We start from the raw sequence: 18,417 nt of genomic DNA on the forward strand, positions 1-18,417 counted from the left end.
TCTTCACCGTCTGCTCACTTCAAAGCAACACAGACATCGAGCCTGCCAAAAGGAACGTCTCTGAGTGACGGCACAGAGGCAGCAGGCTGTTGCTGGCTGTGTCAGGTACCCAGGCAGTCTGGGCTGAACGTGGACTGACTCAGCAAAGCTCTTTCAGTTCCGGGAGCCAACCTTCCGTTCCTGACCCCTGGTGAGCTGGTGGTGAGGAAGGCAAATGCAATGCTGGCATTCATTTCCAGAGGACTGGAATCGAAAAGCAAGGATGTAATTTTGAGGCTTAATAAGACACTGGTGGGGCCTTACTTGGAGTATTGTCAGTACTTTTGTGCCTGCCCCTAATCTTGGAGAAAATGTGCTTATTTTGGAGAGGGTTCAAAGGAGATTTGTGAAAACGATTCCAAGATTGAAAGGTATGAGAAACGTTCGATGACTCTGAGCGTGTGCTCGCTGGAGTTTAGAAGGTTTGGGGGAGTGGGGTGCGCAATCTCATTTATTGAATGTTGAAAGGACTAGATGGAGTGGATGTGGAGAAGTTCAATGAGGTTCATAGAGTGGATGTGGAGCAGATGTTTCCCGTGGCGGGGGAGTCGAAGACCAGCGGGCACAGCCTCAGAAAAGGGGGACATGTGTTTAGAACAGAAATGTGGAGGAGTTTCTTCAGCCAGAGAGTGGTGGATTTGTGGAATTCATTGCCACAGGCGGCTGTGGAGGCCATGTCATTGGGTATATTGGGTTGATAGATTCTTCATTCGTCAGAAGATTGAGGCAGGAAATGGATCGGCCGTGATGAAATGGCAGAGCAGACTCGATGGGCCAAATGGCCTAATTCTGTTCCTATTTCTTCTGGTCTTGAAAACTTGTTTTGTAAAACAATAGCAGTGAGAATAAAGTGTAAAAGCTACAAAGAGAGAGCTACCGGTGCAGGTAAAGTGCAGGATCATAATGCCTGGCCGTCGGGGGTCTCTGCAGCAGGGGGCCTGGCCGTCGGGGGTCTCTGCAGCCGGGGCCTGGCCGTCGGGGAGGCTTGTTGACGTTTTTATCATTTCACACATTGAATGTTTGACAGTCTCTGTGCCGCGGGGTTTCTCAGCGGATGTATGGTGTTTGTCTTGTGGCTGCGGGCGTGGAGACGAATCTCAAGGTTGTACATGGTGTACACGCAACCCTGTATGGTCAGCGTGAATAGTTATTACCCATCGGCCATCAGGCTCGTGAACCAGAGGGGATAACTTCACTCACCTTCACTTGTTCCATCATTGAAATGTTCCCTCAAGTTATGGACTCACTCTCTAGGACTCCTTGTCTCATGTTCTCAATAGTTCAAAGTTCAAAGTGAAATTTATTATCAGAGTACATATATGTCACCAAGTACAACCCTGAGATTTTCTTTCTGTGGGCGTACTTAGCAAATCTATAGAGTGGTAACAGTAAATATCAGAAACTATGAATTGTAAACTGAGCAAGTGCAGAAATAAATAAATGGCTATATATGACGAGCATGAAATAACAATATAACAGAGTCCTTAAATGAGTGTAGCTATCCCTCTGATTCAGGAGCCTGATGGTTGAGGGGTAATAACTGTTCCTGAACCTGGTTGTGTGTGACCTGAGGCTCATTGTGGTGAGTGAAGTTATCCACACTGATTCAGGAGCCTGATGGTTGAGGGGTAATAACTGTTCCTGAACCTGGTTGTGTGTGACCTGAGGCTCATTGTGGTGAGTGAAGTTATCCACACTGGTTCAGGAGCCTGATGGTTGTGGGGTAATAACTGTTCCTGAACCTGGTGGTGTGGGACCTGAGGCTCAATGTGGTGAGTGAAGTTATCCATACCGGTTCAGGAGCCTGATGGTTGTGGGGTAATAACTGTTCCTGAACCTGATGGTGTGGGACCTGAGGCTCATTGTGGTGAGTGAAGTTATCCACACCGGTTCAGGAGCCTGATGGTTGTGGGGTAATAACTGTTCCTGAACCTGGTGGTGTGGGACCCGAGGCTCTTGTCCCCTCTACCTGATGGCAGCAGCAAGCAGAGAGCACGGCCTGGGTGGTGAGGATCTCTGATGATGGATGCTGTTTTCCTACGACAGTGTTTCATGTAGATGTACTCAGTGGTCGGGAGGTTTTACCTGAGATGTGCTGAGCGAAACCCACCACCCAGAGTAGGATTTCTCATTCGAAGTGACGCAGCCAGTCAGCACATGTTCCACCACACACCTGCTGGGGTTTTATTTATCACTTATTTATTTATTTATTGCAATTATTTCTTCATGTTTGTATTTGTGCCATTTGCTGTCTTCTGCACGTTGATTGAATGTCCAAGCAGCTGTGGGCTTTCATTGATTCTGTTATGGTTATTATTCTGTCAGTTCATTGAGTATGCCCACAAGAAAATGAACCTCAGGGTCGTATTCCTTTGAAGCACTGTGGCCAACCCAGGAGCTCTGAGGAAAATGTCTCCCCCTGCTCATTGCCTGTCGGGTTAGAGGGGGGCATTCAGAAGGGGAGAGGGCCCACCAAGATGGGCGGTTTCGTGTGGCCCGTACGGAGCGTCTGCACCTGCCCAAGCCAGCATGCCGCAGCACTTTCCTGTGCTGTCAGAGCTGGGATCAGGGCCGCAGCTGAGGAAACAATTGCGTGCCGATTGTTTGTCGTAGGATCACCTTTCCCCGCTCCCGCCCTGCGCACACAATTCCCTGTATATTTTGGGAGGGTGGGCTGGACACAGCTGGTGTCGGCTCCGTCTGAAGCAGCTGCTCACTCCCCAACAGCCTGTCAACTTAGACACAGCAGCCTCTGACGCCTTTATTTTCTGTGTCTGTCTGTCTGTCTTCCTGTTAGTCTCATTGTCCGACTCTCTGTATATCTGTGTCTCTCTCACCCTCTCAGTGCCTGCCTTCCTCTCTCACTCACTCACGCCCCTATACATCTGTCCCTCCCCCCACCCACCCCCCTCATTTCCCACCTTACCTCACTCCTCTCTCCCCTTTCACCCCTCTTCCCCCCCCCCCCCATGCTGTCATCACCCGGCTGGCCGCTGTGCGACCCCTCCCCGTCCCAGTGGGTGTGTGCTGTGGCCTGTGGGTCGGCAATGGATGACGCTTTGGTTCTGCTGCAGCCCATTGTCCGGCTGCTGACGAGAGACTGGCGAGTACAGGGGGCTCTCCCACCACACCATTGTGGACGACACATGATCAGGGTCTCCCAAAACAAAGGGTCCAAAGTCATTTATATTAATTATTTCAAAGCAACCAAACAAAAAAGTTCTTACTGGCCATCTGTAGTCTTGTTAGTGTAAGTTTTCAACAGAAGCCTTTAGGGACCAGCTGTGTGACTGCTTTGTGAAGCCTGTGTCCGACAAGGGGAAAATACCGAGTACAAATGTCGATGTTAATGTCGCCCAGTTGGTCCTGTCATCCAGCAGGACCTGATGGTAAAATTTCAGAATTGGGTTTATTATCCCTGACATTTTGTGTGTATTAACACGAGGTTCTGCAGATGCTGGAGATCCAGAGAACGAACGAACGAACACTCACACACTCACACACTCACTCAAAATGCTGGAGGAACTCAGCAGGTCAGACAGTGTCTATGGTCAGAGTAACACACACAGAATGCTGGAGGAACTCAGCAGGTCAGACAGGGTCTATGGTCAGAGTAACACACAGAAAATGCTGGAGGAACTCAGCAGGTCAGACAGGGTCTATGGTCAGAGTAACACACACAAAATGCTGGAGGAACTCAGCAGGTCAGACAGAGTCTATGGACAGAGTAACACACACAAAATGCTGGAAGAACTCAGCAGGTCAGACAGTGTCTGTGGACAGAGTAACACACACAAAATGCTGGAGGAACTCAGCAGGTCAGACAGAGTCTATGGACAGAGTAACACACACAAAATGCTGGAAGAACTCAGCAGGTCAGGCAGTGTCTTTGGACAGAGTAACACACACAAAATGCTGGAGGAACTCAGCAGATCAGACAGTGTCTATGCTGAGAGTAACACACACAAAATGCTGGAGGAACTCAGCAGGTCAGACAGAGTCTATGGACAGAGTAACACACACAAAATGCTGGAAGAACTCAGCAGGTCAGGCAGTGTCTATGGACAGAGTAACACACACAAAATGCTGGAGGAACTCAGCAGGTCAGACAGTGTCTATGCTGAGAGTAACACACACAAAATGCTGGAGGAACTCAGCAGGTCAGACAGAGTCTATGGACAGAGTAACACACACAAAATGCTGGAAGAACTCAGCAGGTCAGGCAGTGTCTATGGACAGAGTAACACACACAAAATGCTGGAGGAACTCAGCAGATCAGACAGTGTCTATGCTGAGAGTAACACACACACAATGATGGAGGAACTCAGCAGGTCAGACAGAGTCTATGGACAGAGTAACACACAAAATGCTGGAGGAACTCAGCAGGTCAGACAGTGTCTATGGTCAGAGTAACACACACAAAATGCTAGCGGAACTTGGCAGGTCAGACAGCATTGTTGGAGGGGAATAAACAGTCGAGGTTCTTGTCTTCACCAGATCCTGATGTACGGACTTGGCCTGAAGAGTTGACTCTCCATGGATGCTGCCCGACCTGCTGAGTTCCTCTAGCATTTTGCATGTGTGCGTGTCACTCGTGAAGTTTCTGGATTTTATATGCGGCAGCAGAACAGGGAAATACATTAAAAAGTAATATAAAAGAATAGTTCAAAAAGAGAGCAAAATAGTGGGGACCGTTCAGAAATCCGATAGTGGAGGGGACCGTGTTCCTGAAATGTCTTCCAGGTCCTGTACCTCCTCCTTTGGGTGCTGGGGTGGAGATGCATCTCTACCAAAGGAGGTGTAAGGTGCTCCTCCACTCCACTGGCCTGCAGGTCACCCTTGGACAAGGTGTAGTGGCTGCTTGGCCCCGGATCAGGGGCACGGGATCCCTGGGGGCAGGTGGTGGATGGTCGTACGAGTAGCCGGTGCAGATCACAGTCCTGGTTCTGTGACCACTGACACCAGGCAGACAATCTCTGAAGAGTATTGATAATGGCTGGGGTCACCCGTCTTGTAAAGACTCTGCCCAGGAGTAGGCAATGGCAAACCACTCCTGTGGAAAATTTGCCATGATCACCCACATCCTACGACACAGCACGTAACGACGATGTCATTTGTCATGGCATGTAATGATCATGCCCCTGGTGTGCTGTTAACAGGAAGCTATCTGGTGGGGTTAATCACCCACAGTCCTGTTTATACACGTGTTGGCATTGAGCTGGAAAGCAGTGGCTTCGGTTGGCTGGTCTTATCCAAAGCACATCCACTATCAGGTGAGTGCTCCTGGAGGGGAGCTGCAAGTTAAACGTGTTGTTATATAATTGCTGCTTTGGGTTGTGATATCAGTGGCAGAACCTGAAGAGCGAATAAAACATTGAAGGAACAGCAACTGCTCTCTCCGCTTCCACTTAACGTAATGGGCAATCGAAATGCTGGCGTCCTCTGATCACAAACCCTTTCGAACTGAATTGAGAAGTTGTTCAGATTGACACCTATTTGCTCGTGCTGAGGTGAGGGATCATTTGGAAGTGATTTTTAGTGTCTGCTGGCTCGGGACTTACCTCTGTTATTAACAGCAGTCAGTTCAACTCTACAATAACTGCTGGAATGAGTGCAAATATAAACTGTTTCTGTTATAATGCTAGAGCTTTTCCAACCCGCTGCCCCCCGCCAAAGGGAAATTTCCACCAGAATTGGGTTATTATCACTCAGGTACAGTACTGAGCAAAGTTCTTAGGTACGTGTAAAAAAAAAAATCTGTAAAGTGAAGATGCTTTCAAACTAATGAAAAGTTTCTAAACATCTGTACATTTAATATATAGAGCAGTAAACAGTAAAAAAAAACATTAAATCACATCAATATTTGGTGTGACCACTCTTTGCCGTTAAAACTGCAACATTTCTCTTAGGTCCACTGTTGTACCGTTTTATAAGAAAATCAGCTGGCAGGTTGTTCCAAGCATCTTGGAGAACTTGCCACAGTTCTTCTGCAGACTTGGCTGTCTAGCTTGCCTCTGCATGTCCTCCGTGATGGTAGCAATGAGACGAGGGTGATGGGGTCCTTAATGACGGAGGTCGGTAATGATGGATGCCACCTTTTAGAGGCATTGCCTTGTGAAAGTGTCCCGGATGCTGGGGAGGTTAGTAACCATGGTGGAACTGAATGAATTTGCAACCTTCTCCGGATTTTTCCAATCCTGTGCGTCTGGCATGCCTGGGACTTTGGAGGTGGATTAGGAGACTTTCAGATCTATTGGATGTTACAGTTCACCTGCAGCACGGTCTCCATAGTTGCTGCACTTTATTCTGCGTTACCTCAATGCCCTGTGATCTGATGTAACTGTCTGAACTGTGGGCAAGATGAGCTTTTCACTTTATCTCTGAACATCAGAATCAGGTTTATTATCCCAGCATGTGACACGAAATTTGTTAACTTAGCAGCAGCAGTTCAATGCAATGCAGAACATAGGAGAAAAATAAAATAATAAGTAAATCAATTGCAATATATGTACATTGAATAGATTAAGAATCATGCAAAAAAAAACAGAAATACTGTAGATTTAAAAAAAAGTGAGGTAGCGTCCAAGGGTTCGATGTTTATTTAGGAATCGGATGGCAGAGGGGAAGAAGCTGAGTGTGTGTCTTCAGGCTTCTGTACCTCCTCCCTGATGGTAACATTGAGAAAAGGGCAGGTCCTGGGTGCTGGAGGTCGTTAATAATGGATTCTGCCTTTCTGAGACACTGCTCCTTGAAGATGTCCTGGGTACTTTGTGGGCTAGTACCCAAGATGGGGCTGACGAGATCTGCAACCCTCTGCAGCTTCTTTCGGTCCTGTGCAGTAGCCCCTTTGTACCAGACAGTGATGCAGCACGTCAGAATGCTCTCCACGGTACAACTATAGAAGTTTTTGAGTGTATTTATTGACATGACAAATCCCTTCAAACTCCTATAGCCGCTGTCTTGCCTTCTTTGTAACTACATCAATATGTTGGAACCAGGTTAGATCTTCAGAGATCTTGACAGCCAGGAACTTGAAGCTGCTCACTCTCTCCACTTCTGATCCCTCTGAGGATTGGTATGTGTTCCTTCGTCTTACCCTTCCTGAAGTACACAATCAGCTCTTTTGTCTTACTGACGTTGAGTGCCAGGTTGTTGCTGCGGCACCATTCCACTAGTTGGCATATCTCACTCCTGTACGCCCTTTCGTCACCACCTGAGATTCTACCAACAATGGTTGTAACAATAATAAACCAATTCCAATAAATCACTTCACACAGAGGGGAGGAGTGGTGGGTGTGTGGGATGCTGTGCCAGCGACAGTGGTCGAGGCAGATACAATAGGGTCTTAGATAGGTACATGGAGCTTAGAAAAGTAGGGGGCTCTGTGGTAGGATAATCCGAGGTAGCTTCTAGAGTAGGTTACCTGGTCAGTACAACACTGTGGGCTGAAGAGCCTGTAATATGCTGCAGATTTCTACGTTTCTAATTCCAATTTCGAGATCCCAAACATATAATAATGAACCACTTTCATGTTGCACATTATAGATCCTAAAGGTGAGGTTCCTTCCCATCTCATCCTTTTTGAACGGAATGGAGGAGGAATTTCTTCAGGCAGAGGGTGGTGAATTTGGTGACTTTGTTGCCACAGGCGGCTGTGGAGGCCAAGTCATTGGGTGTATTTAAAGTGGAGGCTGCTATGAGGGGCGTTTGATGGCTCTGGGCCTGTACTCACTGGAATTCAGAAGAACAAGTGGAGATCTATTGAAATCTGTCAAATGTTGAAAAGGCTCAATAGAGTGGATGTGGAGAGGGTGTTTCCCACGGTGGAGGAATCCACAGCCCCAGAATAGAGGGACGTCCATTTAGAACGGAATGAGGTGGAATTTCGTGAATCTGTGGAATTCTTTGCCACAGGCAGCTGTGGAGGCCAAGTCATTGGGTATATTTAAAACAGAAGATGATAGATTCTTGATTAGTCAGGGCATGAAGGGATATGGGGAGAAGGCAGGAGATTTGGGCTGAAGGGGATAATAAATCAGGCGTGATTGAATGGTGATGGGCTGAATGGCCTAATTCTGCTCCTATGTCGTAATGGTTGTGTCAGTCCCTCTGTTTGCAAATCAACAGAAAAGGTATTTGTAATAGTAGATATCTCAAGCCCACACACACACAATTTAAAATCCTCCGCAGGCCACAGATGTAGAAAGTTGGACACTGAGATTCTGAGAGACCCTGAGCCTTCCTTGTGATTTCCCCCGTGTCTCAGCTTTGCTCCGGCCATGGTTGCTGCAGAGACGGGTTGCTAGGTTGCAGATTGCTCCCGGTATTCCCGCGTTGCATGTGGCTCATGGTGCAGGGTCGTCGTCAGAGGCGGGAGCTGCAGAATCTCTCCCTTTGGGTTTCCGTGGGCCCCAGAGGAAGCAGTTAATGGCAGAGGTGTGTCTTCCACAGCTTGGCTCTTTGTCAACACACAGCACAGGACACTGGCGGTACATTAGCACAACGCTTTACAGCAACAGCAACCCAGGTTCAATTCCCGCGGCTGCCTGTATGGAATTTGTACGTTCTCCCCGTGACCGCGTGGGTTTCCGCCCACAATCCAAACATGAACCCGTGGGTAGGTTAATTGGTCATTGTGAGGTTTTCCTGTGGTTAGGGTAAGGGTGAAAAGGTGGGTTAGTGGGCGGCGTGGCTGAAAGGGCCAGAGGGGCCTATTCTGCACTGTATCTCAATGAATAAATAGACAGCACTATACAGGCCCTTCGGCCCACAATGTTGTGCTGTCCTTTTAACCTATTATAAGATCAATTTAATTTTCCTTCCAGTGAACAAATTCCCCTCTTCCCCCTCCCTTCCTCTAATTCCCCCTGACCTTTTACCTCTTCTCACCTACCCATGGGTCCCCTCCCACCTCCCTTTCTCCTCTAGTCCACTCTCCTCTCCTACCAGATTCCTTCCTCTCCAGCCCTTGACCTTTCCCACCCACCTGGTTTCACCCATCACCTTCCAGCTAACCCCCTTCCCCTCCCAACCACCCCACCTTCTTATTCTGGCACCGTTCCCCTTCCTTCTCAGATCCGATGAAGTGTCTCAATCCAAAACATCGACTCTTTACTCTTTTCCATAGATGCTGAGTTCCTCCAGCGTTGTGTGTGCTGTTCTGGATTTCCAACATCTGCGGAATCTCTTGTGTTTATGATTGACCCCTCCATTTTCCTATCTGCCAATCCAAGAGTCTTTTAATGTTCCTCTGCCACCACCACCACGCCTGGCAGGGTGCTCTGTCCACTCGATCTATGTCCACCTCTATCAGAGATTAGATATATTTCCCTGTTCTATGCTCCACCAACCACCTAATCAATTACTTTTGAGATCCTAAAATCCAAACTACCACTTAACCTTTCCCTCCAGGGAACACAAGATTAGTCTGTGTAATCTCTCCTCATAATTAAACCTTAGAACAGGCATATCTGGCTTTATTCTGGCCTTCGAGGTCCGAAAGCTGAGGTAAAATCTTGCAAGGTCAGTGTGGATCGGATTGTAATTAGAGAGCCAGTATTATTATTTGTCTTATCGTTAAATGTGTACACCTGTCAGTAAAGAAAGATAGGACTATAGGATAATGGAGCAGAATTAGGCCATTTGGCCCATCGAGTCTGCTGTGCCAGTTCATCATGGCTGATCCACTCTCTTTCTCAGCCCTAATTTCCTGCCTTCTCCCTGTATCCCTTCGTGCCCAGACCAATCAAGAATCTATCAACCTTTACCTTAAATATACATAAAGACTTGGCCTCCACAGCTGCCTGTGGAGAAGAATTCCACAGATCCACCTCTCTGGCTGAAGAAATTCCTCGCCGACTCCATTTTAAAAGAGTGCCCCTCCAGTGGTCTGAGACTGCCCCAGCAGAGGAAACCTCCTCTCCACATCCAGTCTGTCAAGGACTTTCAGCACTTGTTCAACACTGCCAGAGATGGAGGGCCTTCATTGCACCTACAGGCAGCAAGTTGTAAGCACAGAACAATTTTCAATGACTGATTAACCAGCTGACCGGTCCCATCGGAAATCCACGCGGTCACGCGAAGAACGTACAAACCTCCTTACAGAGGATGCCAGAAATAAATTCCAAACTCCAGTGCCCTGGGCATCAATAGTGTCATATTCGCCACTGCAGTACAGTGCTGTTAGAGTTGAGATTGATTAAACAGTTGTTCTTTGGCAACGACACACACACACACTGTGCTGGAGGAACTCAGCATCTGTGGAAAGGGAAAAAACAGCCGATGTTTCAGGCTGCATAGAACTGTTCTTTGGGTCCTTGTGGAATTATTGAACACCCCACCAGGAAACCCACTTGGCTGGGATTATGAATTGGAGCTAATGTTTCTTTTACTGGGATCTGGGCCTGACTGAGACGGGCTGTATTAACAGTACATCGCTGGTTGACACTCTGTTTGTGGATGTATGTACACTCGGTGGCTGACGTTCGGTTCACCTGCTCATTACTGCAAATATCTGATCAGCCAATCACGTGGCAGCAACTCAATGCGTAAAAGCATGCGGGCACGGTCAGGAAGTTCAGACAAAACATCAGAATGGGGAAGAATTGTGATCCAACTGACTTATGGAATGATTGTTGGTGCCAGACAGGGTGGTTTGAGTATCTCAAGCTGTTGATCTCCTGGGGTTCTCTCTCGAGTTTACAGAGAATGGTACAAGAAACAAAAACCATCCAGTGAGTGGCAGTTCTCTGAGTGAAAATTCCTTGTTAATGAGAGCGGTCAGAGGCGAATGGCCAGACTGGGTCAAGCCAACAGTAACTCGGAGAACTACACATTAAAACAGTGGAGCATCTGTGAACCTTGAAGTGGACGGGCTACAGCAGCTGAAGACCATACAGTGGCCACTTCATTAAGTCCAGAGGGCACCTAATAGAGCGTGTACACTGACTGAGTATTTCTTGGTGCAGGTATATATAGTACGTGCGAGTGAGGCTAAATTGGGCTGTGGATTTGGGAGTGGGGGGGGGGGGGTTTGTAGAATCGTAATTTAAAAAGAATTACTGTAAGTTGATCGACACTGAAGCAAGTTGAAAGCTGAAGATCCCACCCCCCCCCCCCATTGTGAAATGTGTTAGTGTATTTTCATTGGAGTAATTATAGGGTATTTACTGCTAATTATATTGATTCCGCTAATACTGTGTAAACTCCATTGAATAATGGCGGGCTGTACTCCACAGACTAATAAATAAAAACACTCAGCATGAGTTTCCTTCGGAGGAAGAGTCTCCAAATGTGTTTATGTTGCCTTTTTTTTAAACAAGCCCTGGCCTCTGCAATGCTTCATGGGTAACCTTTGCAGTGCCGTGGGCCTAAATCCGCCCTTCCCTGTGTGCTCTGGTTCCAGTTGTAATCCATGTTAGTCTGCCTTTATTGTCCGAGGTTATAAAGGGAGCTTTCGTAAATCAAGATGTTCAGAACGAGAGTTGGGAACGTTTTGTTGAAATTGAATAAGACTTTGTTAAGAACAAATTCGGAGTATTGTGTGCGTTTCTGATCACCTACCTTACAGGAAAGATGTCAATCAGATTGAAAGTGGATGGAGAAAATTTAAAAAGATGTTGCTGGGACTTGAGGATCTATGGTTGAATAGACTGGGAGTTTATTACTTGGAATACACAAGATTGAGGGGAGATTTGAAGGAGGATTAGAAAATTATGAGGGGTATAGATACAAGCAGCCATCTTCCACGGAGGTTGGGTGGGACTACAACCAGAGCTCATGTATTAAGACCATAAGATATAGGAGCAGAAGCAGGCCATTTGGCCTATCATTTCATCAGGGCTGATCCATTTTCCCTCTCCTGCCTTCTCCCTGTATCCCTTCATGCCCTGACTAATCAAGAATCTATCAACCTCTGCCTTAAATATACCCAATGACTTGGCCTCCACAGCTGCCTGTGGCAAAGAATTCCACAGATTTACCACTCACTGGCTAAAGAAATTTCTCCTCATCTCCATTCTAAAAGAATGCCCTTCTATTCTGAGACTGTGAACTCTGCTTTTAGACTCTCCCACCATAGGAAACATCCTCTCCACATCCACTCTATCTCTGTCCTCTGGTCCTAGACCCCCACTACTGGAAACATCCTCTCCACATCCACTCTATCTCTGTCCTCTGGTCCTAGACTCCCCCACTATGGGAAACATCCCCTCCACATCCACTCTATCCGTATCCTCTGGTCCGAGACTCCCCCACTATAGAAAACATCCTCTCCACATCCACTCTGTGTCCTCTGGTCCTAGACACCCCCACTATAGGAAACATCCTCTCCACATCCACTCTATCTGTGTCCTCTAGTCCTAGACTCCCCCACTATAGGAAACATCCTCTCAACATACACTCTATCAAACCCTTCCGTCATTCGGTAGGTTTCAATGAGATGACCCCTCATTCTCCTGAATTCTAGTGATTACAGGTCCAGAGCCATCAAACATTCTTAATATGACAAGCCATTCAACCCTGGAATCATTTTTCGTGAACCTCCTCTGAACCCTGTCCAATTTCAGCATATCCTTCTGAGATGAGGGGCCCAAACTTGCTCACAACACCCCAAGTGAGGCCTCACCAGTGCCTTGTAAAGTCTCAACATTACATCCTTGCTTTAATATTTGAGTCCTCTTGAAATGAATGCTAACATTACATTTGCCTTCCTCACCACAGACTCAACCTGCAAATTAACCTTTGGTGAATCCTACACAAGGACTCCCAAGTCCCTTTGTATCTCATTTTTTTGTATTTTCTCTCCATTTCGAAAAAAGTCAACCCTTTCATTTCTTCTACAAAGTGCATGACCATACACTTCCTGACACTGTATTCCATCTGCCCATTCTCCTAATCTAAATCCTTCTATAGCCCCTCCACTTCCTCAAAACTACCTGCCCCTCCACCTATCTTCATATCATCTGCAAACTTTGCAACAAAGCCATCAATTCCATCATCTAAGTCACTGACAGTCCCAACACAGACCCATGTGGAACACCACTATCACTGGCAGCCAACCGGAAAAGGCTCCCTTTATTCCCACTCCTGCCGATCAGCCACTGCTTCATCCATGCTAGAATCTTCTCTGTAATCCATTGGGCTTGAAGCTTGCCTTCTGAAAATCCAAGTGCATGACATCAAGTGATTCTCCTTTTTCTATCCTGCTTGTAATTTCTTCAAAGAATTCCACAGATTTGTCAGACAAGATTTTCCCTTGAGGAATTTTATGGCCTATTTTATCACGTGCCTCCAAGTACCCTAAGAACTCGTACTTAATAATCGACTCCAACATCTTCCCCACCACTGAGGCCAGACTAGCTGGCCTATAGTTTCATTTCTTTTGTCTCTCTCCCTTCTTGAAGAGTGGAATGACGTTTGCAATTCCAGAATCTAGTCATTCTTGAAAGATTATTACTAATGTCTCCGTGATCTCTTCTGCCACCTCTTTCAGAACCCTGGGCTGTACACCATCTGGTTCAGGAGACTTATCTACCTTCAGACCTTTCAGTTTCCCAAGTACCTTCTCTCCAGTTATGGTAACTTCATACACTTCATGCCCCCTGACACCTGGATCTTCCACCATACTGATGCAAAATACTTGGACAATTTGTCCGCCATGTCCTTGTCCCTCATTACTACAGCATCGTTTTCCAGTGGTCCAATATTCATTCTCGTCTCTCTTTTACCATTTATGTATCTGAAGAAACTTTTGGTATCCTCTTTAATATTGATAGCTAGCTTACTTTCATATTCCACATTTACCTTCTTAATAACTTTTTCTTTTAGTTGCCTTAAGTTGGTTTTCAAAAGCTTCCCAATCCTCTAACTTCCTATTAATTTTTGCACTATTATATGCCCTCTCTTTGGCTTATATGTTGGCTTTGACTTCTCTTGTTAGCCACGAAATGTATACATCCTGTGCCTTCTGAATCGCTTCCAGAAACTCCAGCCATTGCTGCTCTGCTGTCATCCCTGCCAGTGTTCCCGTCCAATCAATTCTGGTCAGCTCCTCTCTCATGCCTCTGTAATTCTCTTTATTTCAATGTGATACTGATACACCAGACTTTAGCATCTCTTTCTCAAATCTCAGGGTGAACTCGATCATGTTATGATCACTTGACCCTTGGGGTTCTTTGACCTTAAGCTCTCTAATCAATTCTGGTTCTACACCCAATCCGGAATCGCTGATCCTCTAAGTCGGCTCAACATTCAGCTGCTCTGAAAAACTATTTTGTAAACACTACAGGTTTCCCTGCCTGGAATCCAGCACCAACCTGATTTTCCCAGTCTAGCTGCATATTGAAATCCCCATGACTATTGTAACATTGCCCTTTTGGCATGTATTTTCCATCTCCCATCGTAATTTGTAGACCACATCCTTACAACTGTTTGGGGGTCTGTATACACCTGTCCTCAGGGTCTTTTACCCTTTGCAGTTCCTTAGCTCTAATGACAACGATTTAATACCTCCCAGCCCCATGTCACCTCTTTCTAATGATCTGATTTCATTTTTTACCATCAGAGCAACGCTGTCCCCTGTGCCTTCCTGCCTTTCCTTTTGGTACAATGTGTATCCCTGGACATTAAGCTTCCTGCTGTAATCTTCAGGGATTCAGCTATAAGCCATGATGCAGTGATCTCTACAACATCACACCTGCCAATCTGTAACAGTGGTACAAGTTCATCCACCTTAGTCTGTCTACTGCGCACGTTTGGATACAACGCTTCAGCCCTGTATTCACCCTTTTTGATTTTACGTTGCAACTCATCCTGCTGACTGCAGTTTTGCCCCGTCAACAGAATGCCCTCACACCACTTTGCCCTCATTTGTAAACCATCTGCCTCATCTTCAGCACCGTCATCCACCTTTTCTACGATGCCTCTTGCATTGAAATACAAGCAGCTCAGGACCACGACTTCTGGCTGTTCACTCTTTCACTTAAGAATGCTGAGGACTTGATCTGAGATATCCAGATCCCGGCACCTGGGAGGCCACGTACCATACGGGAATCTCATTATCGCCCACAGAACCTCCTGTTTGTTCCCTTAACTAACGAATCCCCAGTCACCACAGCATGTCTCTTCTCCCCCCTTCCCTTCTGAGTCACAGAGGCAGTCTCCGTGCCAGAGTCTCTCCCAATGCAACTTTCCTCTGTAGGTTGTCCAAAGTGATACAGCTGTTGTGAGGGGGTTGGCCACAGGGGTACTCTGCACTGGTCCCCTAACCCCTTTCCTCCTCCTGACTGTCACCCAGTTTCCTGTGTCCTGCACCTTGGGTGTAACTACCTCTCTGTGTCCAGTCTATCACCCTTCAACCTCCCAGATGATCTGGAGTTCATCCAGTTCCAGCTCCAGCTCCTTAACGTGGATTGTGAGAAGCTGCAGCTGGATTCACTTCTCATAGTTGTAGTGGTCAGGGACCCTGGAGGTCTCCCCGCCTCCCCACATCCCACAAGAGGAGCATTCTGCTCTCCTGCCTGGCATCTCCGCTGTCAGAACTGAGTAGGTATAAAGAAAAGGGAAAAACTTGAACTTTCTTTCCTTTGCTTTCTCCGAGTGAAGCCTCTCTTGATGGAAGCCTCGAAGATCTAAAGCGTCAAGATCACCACTCTGACTCCGTCCACTCAGACGACGGCCGCTGCGCTTGCCTCCGCCTTCCTTTAACCAATCCCAAACACCGATTGGCCGCTGGTCAAAACTCCGTTACGCTGCCGCAAACTGTTCCTGCCTTCTGGCCCTGATTGTAGTCCCCTCCTCTCCAAACTTCCGACGTCCAGATTGGGCGAAAGGTGAAATGTGTAAGGGAACCTGAGAGGAAACTTCTTCACTCAGAGGGCGCTGAAGGTGTGGAACGAGCTGCCAGGGGACGGGGGTTCAATTGCATTATTTAAGAGCCCCTTCTTCCCCTTTTTCCATTCCCCATTCTGGCTCCCCTCTTACCGGATAAGTACACGGAAAGGGAGGGGTACAGAGGGCTACGGTCCAGGGCAAGTTGACGGGACTAGGCAGAACAACAGTTTGGCGTGGCCCAAATGGGCTGAATTATGTGCTTCTGTGCTGTAGTATTCTCCAGTTCTAAGTTTGGAGTTTGTATATGGGAAGTATTGTCACATTTGTATTGCTATGTCAAGATTTCTGTATGCCGGTTTCCCCTGCTATCCAAAATTTGAGTGTACCTATGAAACACTGAAATGTCATAAAGCGAAGAAGCCATTACCACTAATTTATATGCAAAAAATTTGTGAGCTTTGCCAGACCCAAAAAATAACCCACCAAATCATACCAAATAACACATAAAACCTAAAATAACACGAACATATAGTAAAAGCAGGAATGATATGATACACAGCCTATATAAAGTAGAAATAATGTATGTACAGTGTAGTTTCACCCACCGGAATCGGGAAGACAATGAGCACTCTGGTGTTGGTGTGTTAGGCTGAGTCGTCGGGGTGGTGGGAGGTATGTCTGCCTGCCTCAGTGTCGAAGTTCGTCGTCTGCTGTGGCTGATGTGGAAGGCTTGAAAAACGACAGTATACTTGACTGCTTAGCATCACGCATTTTTCTGTCATACAGTTCTTTGTAAGCACTCAAACCATCCTGCAAATATGCCCTAAACCTACGTACCCTTTCAAGATTAAAGTCATGCTTTTCTGCGATCATTGCAGCGTTGTTAATCACAGCGAAAATCTGACGCAATTGCTTCCCGTTCGGTTCCTGGACGACTTCACTTTCAGTCCGTTCGCTACTACGTTCCGTTTCAATTCGTATCCTTTCCTCTTCCAATTGCATCTTCATCTGTCAGTTCTTGGTCATGGGATGCCAAAACCTCTTCAACATCATCTTCGTCAACATCCACAAACCCAGCCTCCTTAGCCAAACTCACTATTGCTGTGTTTATTGTTGTTTGTTTGAAGCCTTTAAAATCATTCACTGCTTCGGGCCGTAGTTTCCTCCAAACGCCATTTCTCATTGAGACTGATAGTCTATCGAGAGCATCTTCAATGTTGGCGATTGCCAGTTTTATATTGTACTCTTTCCCGATCTCTCGCAAGGATGCTTCGGAGTTGCCCTTTCTGTCAATGGCACTTACAATAAAACGCATCACATTTTGCGTATAGTCAGCCTTAATTGTGGCTGTTAGGCCTTGGTCACACGGCTGGAGCGACGATGTTGTATTCGGCGGTAAGAACGCAACACGAATGTTACCGCCATACTTGGTAATGCCAGGTGGATGAGCAGCACAATTATTGACAATCACAAGACACCTATTATCGAGGTTATTTTCTCTACAGTATTTTTCAACAAAAGGACTAATGTATCCACTTGTACTCAGAAAAAAGCACTTGGGTATTCCAACCACTTGGATGTGAATGGAACACAACGGGAAGTGTTTTCTTATCAATGCCTTTAAGTGCCCCCGGATTTTCTGAGTGGTACACTAGTAGAGGCTTAAGGACAGCATCACCAGTGGCGTTAATAATAGGCATTAAGGTAAACCTGTCCTTCGATGCCTTGTGCCCCTTAGCCTGCTCTTATTCTATCAAAATAAATGTCTTGCTCGGCAATTTTTTCCAATAAATTGCAGTTTCGTCACAGTTAAACACTTGCTTATACGAATAACCACCTTCTGTAATTATTTCCTTCACTTCTTCTGGGAACTTTTCGGCAGCTTCAGTATCAGCTGAAGCACTCTCTCCAGTAAACGTTAAACTATGAAGCTGCCCTCGCCTCAGAAACCGATCAGACCACCCATGACTACCTTTAAATTCCACTTTCGCAACACTTTCATTGCCATCGTCCTGTGCTTTCTGTTTCAGCTTTTAAAAAGACTGACTGATTTCTCCTTAAGTATAAGGTAACTTAACAGAACATCACTCTCTGTACACTCATCAAGCCACTCAGGCAAAAGGCTTTCCATTTTATCCATTATTGGATGCCGACTAAGAGAGACCACTTCACTACGAGCAGAACCATCGGCAGCTTTCAAGATTGTTTCTCTCTGTGTGTAAACAGTGCAAATGGTGGACGCAGGCAAGTTCAACGCACAGACAATGTCCTTACTCCGTTCACCACGATCGAAACGCTTAATTGTGTCCATTTTTATGCTAAGCGAAACACCCTTACAAGCTCCTCTTAGGCTTTTCCGATCCCTTAAAACTCACCTTGCTAACGGATGCACAAAATAAGTTGAGATAAAGCACAGATGCTCACAGGCACGTGTTTAAGCAATGCCGGCTAGATGCTGAGTGCAGTTTCCAGGGGGGGAGCTTGGCATCTCTGCTCGGGGTGCGCGCTGCCTTCCTTCGGTTGGCGAAAACAGGTCTTTGTAAAAGT

The 18,417-nt window shown here is 46.5% G+C and overlaps 1 protein-coding gene across 3 annotated transcripts in view; it reads left to right on the forward strand.

Annotated features, from left to right (window-relative positions):
- numbl (NUMB like endocytic adaptor protein) overlaps window positions 1–18,417 on the forward strand; it is a 203,700-nt gene that overhangs the window by 65,524 nt on the left and 119,759 nt on the right. The window contains exon 1 of one of the 3 annotated variants that reach the window (XM_059985123.1): window positions 147–410. The exons of the other annotated variants lie outside the window; for them this stretch is intronic. The gene's annotated coding sequence lies outside the window, so the exon portion shown is untranslated. Of the gene's footprint in view, window positions 1–146; window positions 411–18,417 lie in introns of those variants that run through there. 3 annotated transcript variants of the gene reach the window in all.

The sequence above is a fragment of the Hypanus sabinus genome, chromosome 11 (assembly GCF_030144855.1).
Source record: "Hypanus sabinus isolate sHypSab1 chromosome 11, sHypSab1.hap1, whole genome shotgun sequence".
In the NCBI taxonomy this organism is placed as follows: domain Eukaryota; kingdom Metazoa; phylum Chordata; class Chondrichthyes; order Myliobatiformes; family Dasyatidae; genus Hypanus; species Hypanus sabinus.